Source organism: Trichechus manatus, unplaced genomic scaffold (genome assembly GCF_000243295.1).
Source record: "Trichechus manatus latirostris isolate Lorelei unplaced genomic scaffold, TriManLat1.0 scaffold00240, whole genome shotgun sequence".
Lineage (NCBI taxonomy): Eukaryota > Metazoa > Chordata > Mammalia > Sirenia > Trichechidae > Trichechus > Trichechus manatus.
The window spans coordinates 2,454,185-2,463,636 of NW_004444176.1; the positions used below are offsets into that span (position 1 = coordinate 2,454,185).

At 40.9% G+C, this 9,452-nt stretch overlaps 1 pseudogene; it reads right to left on the reverse strand.

Moving 5' to 3' along the window:
- Window positions 1-7,161: 7,161 nt before the first annotated feature.
- Window positions 7,162-9,452, reverse strand: part of LOC101348911 (prothymosin alpha-like) — a 4,473-nt pseudogene continuing 2,182 nt past the window's right edge.

The window sequence follows — 9,452 nt, forward strand, 5'->3', positions numbered from 1 at the left end:
GTACCGGAGCTACTGAGCAGGTGGAGACTGTGACAGAGCCCAGGACTCTTCCTTAGGGAGGTCAAGTGGTTTTTTTTTTTTTTTTGAGGGGGTTTTTATCACCAAAGGGGGTGACAGAATTGTGATTAGATGTCACAATGGGCCACAATTTCTATTCTGAGGAAGTAATCAGTGAAGTCAGAAGCTCTGTCTTCTTGGGTGGCTGCCCAGCTATGCCTGCAGAAACTCAACAGCTCTAGCTGGGTGGCCAGGGAATCCCAGCCATTCTGGGGCCCAGCACCATTTAAGCAATTAAAGAAGCCCATACTAGGCAAAGGGCTGGAAGAAGCTGTGGAGGCCCTGAGAAGGGAAATCTTAACATTACTTGGGATTACATTTAATAGAGACTAAAGGAAGACCTAAAATCTTCAATGGGTCCCTGTCTCCTTGTGTCTCCCAATTTCCATCTCATTATAATCAAACGAATCTAGCCCCAAATTTGAGAGGCCTGAGAATGCTGGCATAAAATGATGTCTGGGATGTGGATTCTTATCAGCTTCAAATATAAGCTGGATGCCTCTCCTAAATTGAATGTCTTATCTTTTTGCACCCATCATCTTTGGACATGTAGGTCTCTGCCGTCAACTACTCTAGGGTCTCATTAATAGAGTTCTAAGATAACAGGGTTTTTACATTCATTCTGTCACTTAATCTTTCCAACAAATATTTACTGATCGCCCACTATGTGCCAGGTTTTCTGCCAGGGAAGGCTGGTATTCAGCCAGTATGCCCTAGCACATGTGTAGGTTGTTGAAATATTAAAACATTTTCTTCTTGTAGGTTAACAGGTGCTTCTACGAGCCCACCAAGTACCGTATCCACATTGACCCTTGCCCTGGAAACCTCTGGCCGCTCCACGATCCAGTAATAAAGAGTTAAGTGGACCAGCAAGAGACCGGTAGGACCGTACTTTGCACTATGGTCCTCATCCGTTTCAATTAGTCAGTGAACAAAATAGACACAGTCACATCCTCACAGGATTTTCACTCTGATGAACATTTAAGCCAACCACCTTTTCGTGCTTGGATCTGGTGTGCAGCATCCCTGTCAAGATGGCCACAGCAGAGAAGAGTGCTATCAGTCACCAGAGGATCAAACAGACAATTTGGGCTCAGCTAAAACCAAGAATTTTCTAGGAATCAGAACTGTCAGGAGATAGAAAGTCACCCAACACTGGAGGCATTCAAATAATGTGTATGACCTATAGTATGACCATTTTGGAAGACTGCATTGAAGGAGGCTCAAACACTACCAGGAGGGTTGATCTTTTCTAGTCATGGATTTCTATAATTGTATGATTCTAGATTGGGGGGTCAGAAAATTACAGCACTCAAGCCAAATCTGGCGCCCACTTATTTCTGTAAATAAAACTTTGTGGGAACACAGTCATTTCCATTCATTTATATATCATCTATTTTTGCATTACAATGGTAGAGTTGAGTAGTCGTGACAGAGACCGTTTGATTGCACAGCCTAAAATATTTACTAGCTAGCTATTTACAGAAAAAGTTTATTGACCCCATTATAAAGAATAAGTTATTTGATAAAGCAATCACTCTTAATTTACCTGTGTCATTAACCCAGATAGTATTGCTACTGGATTGTTTTGCTTAAAAAGATGCATGTCTTTCTTTAAGATATTAGTAAATAATATTCAGGAGGTCCCTCTGAGTCAATATGGCTTCCCATGCTCCCAAATGGATGAGCAGGGAAAAGACAAGCTCCCGAGATGCTCTAGCTTGCCCTTTCTACCCTTTCCCATTCTGAAAGCATTGAACTACAGAGTCATTCTGAAGACTGTGGCAATAAGCACAGCAAGGCTGAAAGGAAAAATCGTAGCTGAGATACACTGAGATCCAATCTGTATCACACAGAGCTTTACATGGATGATTGTAGATAGAGGTAGATGCTATGCTTGTGTGTCTCAATTGAGGAGATGGAGGCTTAGAGAGGCTCCAGAACTTGCCCAGAGTCAAGTATGGAGCCAAGACATCTCCTACGTTTCAGTTCTAAGACCTCTATTTCACATTCATTTTCATCAGTCTAGCAGTTGAGATATTTTGAGTGAGTCTTTACAAAGCAGAATTTAAGTCTAGAGATGGAGTAGAAACACAACCCAGTCCATGCTTTAGAAATTCTAAGTCTACATATTAACTCTTTTTATTTTGTTAAGTAATATTTTATTGTGTTTTCAGTGAAAGTTTACATAACAAATTTGGTTCCCATTTGACAATTTCTATACAAATTGTTCAGTGACATTAGTTACATTTTTCACAATGTGGCAACATTCTCTTTAATTGCATTCTGGCTGTTCTGTTTCCAGTGCTCTAGTTGCCCAACTTTCTCATCTTTGCTGTAGAGAATTGTTGACCTTTTGATCTCATATAGATGGTTTTTTAGTTGAGCACCATACTCGCGAATAATATCCTTTATTTTGTGTGTCAATCTGTTATTTTTCTAAAAGGTGATCTAAGGAGATAGTTTTAGCTCAAGGTTTAAAGAGTATCTCAGCGCGATAGTCTCAGGGAGTCCTCTAAACTCAACTGATCCAGTAAGTCTGGACTTTTTAAGAATTTGAGTTCTGTTTGAGTTTGTCTCCTGTTCTAACACAGTTTATCTACTGTGGCCCTGATCAGAACGGTCAGTAGTGGTAGCCGGGCACCATCTAGCTCTTCTGGTCTCAGGGTAGATGAGGCCATGGCTCGTGTAGGCTATCAACCCTGTAGTCTTGTTTCTTCTCTGAGACTTTGGTTTCCTTCTTTCTCTTTTGCTCCTGTTGGATAGAAACCAATAGTTGTATACATATTTTCTCTTAATCTCATATTTAGATCACCAAGAAAAGGAACAGACAATAGGAACTTTTCAATGGAGGCTCCAAAGCCCCAATTCCATATAATTTTGTGATGGGAGGACCGCCTCACCAAACTCCCTTGTTTTCTCCTTAACCTATTCATGGTAATTTTGAGTACAAAGAAAAACAGAGGTAATTTTTTACTTTGTCTTAGCTCGAAGTCCATCTAAAGAGCCCATGGCAAGACAGAGAAAGACTGAATGTTAGATTGGTTTTGTGTTACCCAAAAATGAAACAGATATAGAAATATGAAATCTGGCAGCTGTTAACCCAGAGACCTAATGCCACTCAGTCACTTCTTCTGATCAAATCTTCCTCAAAGGGGAAGCCACCTGATAGGAAACAAGTGGTGGGGTCTGAGAAATTAGGACATAAGAAAAATTCCACTGTGTTTCCTGTAAGGTTGAATGCAAAGCCCTCCATGTTAAGCTGTTTTCAGCTGATGGAGAATGCAAATGACTCTTTTCATACCAGGCCGATGTCATTCAGAAACCTGAAGACAGATGGGGAGGGATAATGGGTTGGTCCTGACTGCTCAATCCCTGTGGAGCTTAGCTTGAAAAGTAGATGGGAAGGGAGGGGCGGCCTGAAGGTTTCACTTTGTTTCCCAAACTCTCTTGAAATGGCACTAAATTTAATAATTAGCTGCTCCAAGAATGGCAACTACGTCAGTGCCTGACAAATAGTAGATGCTCTACCACCACTCTCAAGTCAATTCACGGTAACCCCACGTGTTTCAGAGTAGAACTGCACTCCATAGAGTTTTCAATGACTGTGACCTTTCGGAAGTAGATTGCCAGGCTTTTCTTCCCAGGTGCCTCTGGGTAAATTCAAATTGCCAACCTTTTGGTTAGTAGCTGAGCACTTAACCATTTGCACCATAATGGATTGATGAAGTAGACTTCAGTTAAAATGGCCTGGAGAACAGTGTTGAGAATGACACTGAGGCAGCCTCAGAGCTGAATGGAAATTAATGGTGTGATTGATCAGTGATGTCTGCCATGACATGGAAGGGGAGAGTGAGAGCCTAAGTAATAAGTCTTTCCCACACTGGGCTTTCTTTCTTCTTTACTACAGGGGAAGCACCACCTTAAATTAACAAGCTTGTGTCTCTGTCTCGCAAACCTACGTATGGAAATGGCAATGAGTAAAAAAGAGAGACAGCAGAAATGGATAGCTGATGACGAGAAAAAAATGAGGAAAATAGAGAGGAAGAGAGCAAGGACAAGAGTGCTACAATAAAGGAGAAATAAAATGACTTATGTTGCCAGATTCTGACCTAACTTTTAACAGGAACACATAGCAATTCACATGGATCTTCTGTTTTTACCTTCACTATAAAAAGGAATCAAGAAACAACTATGTTCTTATTTTTGTGCCCAATTCACAGATATTCCTGATGGGAAGAACAGCCTCTGAGGGAAAGGAGCTGACAAAGCAACTCTCAAAACATCAGGTTAGGAATCAACAGTTCAGAAAAGAGCATACTATCTCATTATGAACTGATGTCTTCCAAATTTTCCAGAATAAAGTTTGTTCCAGAGTCTGTAGAAGTCATAGTTCTCTAATCCATTTGTTGGTTGTCAGTTTTCACACTCATCTCCTAAACCAAACCAAACCAGTTGCCATCAAATTGATTCCAACTCATGGGAACCCAATGTGTTTCAGAGTAGAATTGCACTCCATAGGGTTCTCAAGGCTGTGACCTTTCAGAAGCAGATGGCCAGGCCTTTGTTCCAAGGTGCCTCTGGGTGGGTTTGAACCGCCAACCTTTTGTGAGTAGTCAAGCACCTAACCCATCTCCTAGATTCCTCTTAAAATGTAAGAAAGAGAATGGCCCTGCAACTGTAGCTAGAATTCGTTCCCCATTTTAGGGTGCAGGTGAAAGGCAGAAATAGGAAACTCCTGGGCCAGCCCCAAGCCCACACAGAACTGAATTTCAGACATGAATCAGCGGGTGGTATGAGAAGGTTACACGTGCCCAAACTGAGAAACAAAGCGGATGAGGAACTTCCCTCTGACCTTTTATTTGAGGAAGTGAAATTGCTCTTTTGCAAGGCAGATGCATACATTTGGTGGAAGAGTTGCCTTTTTCTTTTAGAGACCAAAGTTTACTGTTAGATTCAGGCCATGACTTGTCGAGTTTGGCCATCTGGGGAGTTTATGCAATTGCATAAGCATTTCTGTACAGGAAAAAAGCAGGGCAAACGACTGGTGAGCACCGTGAAGCAGGAAAGGTGTGAGCACAATGCACGGGTCCAATTCTGGCCACCACTTCCTCACATATGACCATTATGAGCAGCCCTTCCTGCTCATGACATGCAAATTTAAAGTGAGCTAAAATTCCCATTGCTTATACTTCTCCTTTCACTGTCTGCCCATAGATTGAAAAGAGAACTTTCCTGAGTACCGTCAACTCAGAGTCCATTAGCAGGGGTGGATTACCCAGAAAGCAAGGTAAGCACGACCTTACTTGTGCATATTTACTAATTTGTAGTGAACAATTTCACATGTTTTTCACCACATCCAGTACTCACCCCGTGTTTGATACTTAGTTGATTCCGACTCATACTGACCCTATAGGACAAAGTTGAACTGTCCCATAGGGTTTCCAATGCTGTATAAATCTTTACAGAAGCCATCTTTGATGTGGTGAAAAACATGTGAAATTGTTCACTACAGATTAGTAAATATGCACAAGTAAGGTCGTGCTTACCTTGCTTACTGGGTGATCCATCCCTGTCAGGGATTGTAAATTTGAAATTAGGCATTGATTCTGTAGGAAGGTGCTTCAGAGTTGAGAGAGAGACAGATGCCAGGCATACCTAGAAGCAGAAGATTTGATGAGGTGAAAAAATGTGAAATTGTTCACTACAGATTAGTAAGTAAGCACAAGTAAGTCCATGCTTACCTCGCTTACTGGGTAATCCACCTCTCCCTGTGAGGCATTTGAAAATTACAGGAATAATTTGCTTTGCTGTTTTTTGTTTTTCTAATGTATTTGCTAGTTATTCTTCTGATTTCAAAAGTCATGATTAGCCAGTACTCACCCCGTGTTTAATACTTAGTACCTTGAAAACCCTATGGAGCAGTTCTACTCTGCACACATGGGGTCGCCATGAATTGCAATTAACTTGACAGCAACTGACAACAACAAAGAGGTCTCAGTAAAAATGGGTTAAATTAGTAAAGGCATGCTCATTGTTGCAAATGCGGAAAAGTAAGAAGAAAAATTAAAATAACTCATAAAATCTAAGTCAATCACAAAATGACAAATATTACATGATCTCACTAACATGAAGAACCTAGAACATAGAAAAAATATAGAGACCAGAGCTTAATAGTAGTTACCGGGGTGGTGGAGGGATAAGGGGGAAAATTATTACTTAGAAAGCATTGAGTTTTTTTTTATAGGGTTGGAAAATTTGACAAAGGATATTGGTGATGGTTACACAATATGACTAATGTCTTTGATCTCACTGAATTGTATACGTGAAAGACGTTGAATTGACAAATGTAGTTTTATCTCTATTTTTTGAACAATTAAAAAAACCTACCACCCAGGTATAAGCACTGTCAATATGTTGGTGTCATCTCCCCAGCTATATGTATTTGTATATAGCTGAGATCATGCTGTTTATACACCTTGCTTTTTTCACTTAACATCATGGCATGAGAACTTTTCATGTTATCGAAATTATTTTGATAATTATATTGAAAATACTATTGTATTGGCTGAAAAAAAATTTTTTGTTGTTAGAACAACTCAGCAAAATAAAATTCCAGTTTACTGTTGGACAGCACTGTTTCATATATACATCATCAAACAGGCCAAAAAAATAAATAAATAAACAGCAACTTCATAGACAACAAAGGAAACCTTTTATCTTTGGTCTTTTTAACCTTCTCATATAAACCAACTGTTTATAGTACAGCTAACTAGAAACAACACACACAATAAAAGCTACCGGAATGCTCAGAATAAGATTGTATTCTGTTTTTTTTTTTTTTTTTAAACAGGTTTTCTTTTTTCCTCCTTTGAGATTGTAATGAACATGGTCACACTACAAGTAAAGTCAAAACTACAGAGAACAGGCTGAAGGCTGGTTTGGTCATCCAAGATGATTAAAAACGGCTGATCCCTAACAATATGCACAAAAATATACACTGTAAATAAAAATTTTGCTTTTTAAAGTACTTTTAAGAAAAGAAGCAGGGCCTCGGAGTTTTGGCTCTTTTTTCCTCCCCTGCTGCAAATTCAAGTTGTGGTTTTGGTCAGGCGTGGAGATCGCATGTCACCTTCGGGTGGGGCTGCTCCAAAGGGACCACGTTTAGATTCTAAGATGGGAAGTAGAGGGTGAATAGGTTTCGGTGGGTTTTTTTTTCTTTAAGTTTAACTTTTCCTTTTTTGCTGTCTAGGCATCCTCATCGGCCTTCTGCTTCTTGGTGTCAACATCGTCATCGTCCTCGTCTTCAACTGCCCGTTTGCCGGTAGCTGCCTCAGTCTCCTCATCTTCATCTCCATCCTATTCCTCACCATCGCCTTCCTCTTCCTCCTCCTCCTCTTCCTCTTCTTTGTCTACCTCATTGTCAGCCTCCTGTTGCCCATTTTTCTTGCTAGCGCTCCCATTTAGAGGGTGCATCTCTTCCGTTCTCCGCCTTCTCCACAACCTCCTTTTTCTTAAAGTCCTTGGTGTGATCTGGAGCTGGTGTCCACAGCCGCGTCTGACCTGGTGGGGCACGCGGGTGACCTAATGCAGCCGATCCAAAAAAAGCACGAGTTCTGGGACTCTGGCAAGAAGGCTGCCTGAGTTCACGCCAGCGGAGGAGGCTCACAACAGAGGTGGCTGCAGCGAGCAGGGAGCCCGACTCAGGAACAATATAAGACGGTTTTTCAGAGAAGCCAGTCTGAAAAATAGTTTTCCATACGTTGCTGTTGTTCGGTGCTGTCGAGTTGGTTCTCACTCACAGCGACCCTGTGTACAACAAAAGGAAACACTGCTGGTCCTGCACCACCCTTATAATCATGGCTATGTTTGAGCCCATTGTTAGAGTCACGGTGTCAATACATCAGGGTGAGAGTCTTCCTCTTTTTCATTGACCTTCTACCTTACCAAGCATGATGACCTTCTCCAGGGACTGGTCCCTCCTGATAACATGTCCAAAATATGTGAGATGAAATCTTGCCATTCTTGCTTCCATGGATCATTCTGGCTGCCCCTTCTGCAAAACAGATGCGTTGGTACTTCTGGGCAACCAAAAAAACCAAACCCACTGCTATAGAGTTGATTCTGACTCATAGTGACCCCACAGGACAGAGATGAACTGCCCCATAGGATTTCCAAGGCTGTATAAATCTTTACGGAAGCAGACTGCCACATCTTTCTCCCGCAGAGGCTTTGAACACTAACTTTATGGTTAGCAGCCAAGCACAATAAACCACTGCTTGTTCTTCTGGAAGTTCTTGGTATATTCCATATTCTTCACCAACACCATAATTCAAATGCATCAATTCTCCTTTGGTCTTCCTTATTCATTGTCCAGCTTTCACATGCATATGAGGTAATTGAAAATACCATGGCTTGGGTCAGGCACATATTAGTCCTCAAAGTGATATCTTTGCTTTTGAACACTTTAAAGAGGACTTTTGCAGCAGATTTGTCCAATGCAATGTGTTGTTTGATTTCTTGACTGCTGCTACCATGGAAGCATGATTGTGGATCCAAGTAAAATGAAAGCCTTGACAACTTCAGTATATTCTCCTTTTATCGTGATGTTGCCTATTCATTGAGTTGTGAGGATTTGTGTTTTCTTTATGTGGAAGTGTAATCCATACTGAAGGCTGTGGTCTTTGATCTTCATCAGTAAGTGCTTCAATTCCTCTTCACCTGCAGCAAGAAAAGTTGTGTCATCTGCGTATCACAGGTTGTTAATGAGTCTTCCTCCAGTTCTGGTCTGGTGCCAACTTCTTCTAGGATTATTTGCTCAGCATACAGAATGAATAAGTATGGTAAAAGGGTACACCCCTGACTCATACCTTCCCTGATTTTAAACCACACGGTATCCCCTTGTTCTATTCGAACGGCCACCTCTTGGTCTATGTACAATTTCCCCATGACAACAAATAAGTGTTCTGGAATTCTCATTCTTCACAATGTTATCCATAGTTTGTTATGATCCACACAGTCAAATGCCCTTGTATAATCAATAATACATAGGTAAACATCTTTCTGGTATTCTCCGTTTAAGCCAAGATTCATCTGACATCAGCAATGATATCTCTGGTTCCACACACTCTTCTGAATCCAGCTTGAATTTCTGGCAGTTCCCTGTCAAAGTACCACTGCAACCATTTTTGAATTATCTTCAGCAAAATTTTAATTGCATGTGATATTAATAATATTGTTCAATAATTTCTGAATTCTGTTGAATCACCTTCCTTTGGAATGGGCACAAATATGAATCTCTCCAGTCGGTTGGCCAGGTAGCTGTCTTCCAGATTTCTTGGCATAGACAGAGTGAGTGCTTCAGACATTATATCTGTTAGTTGAAACATCTCAAT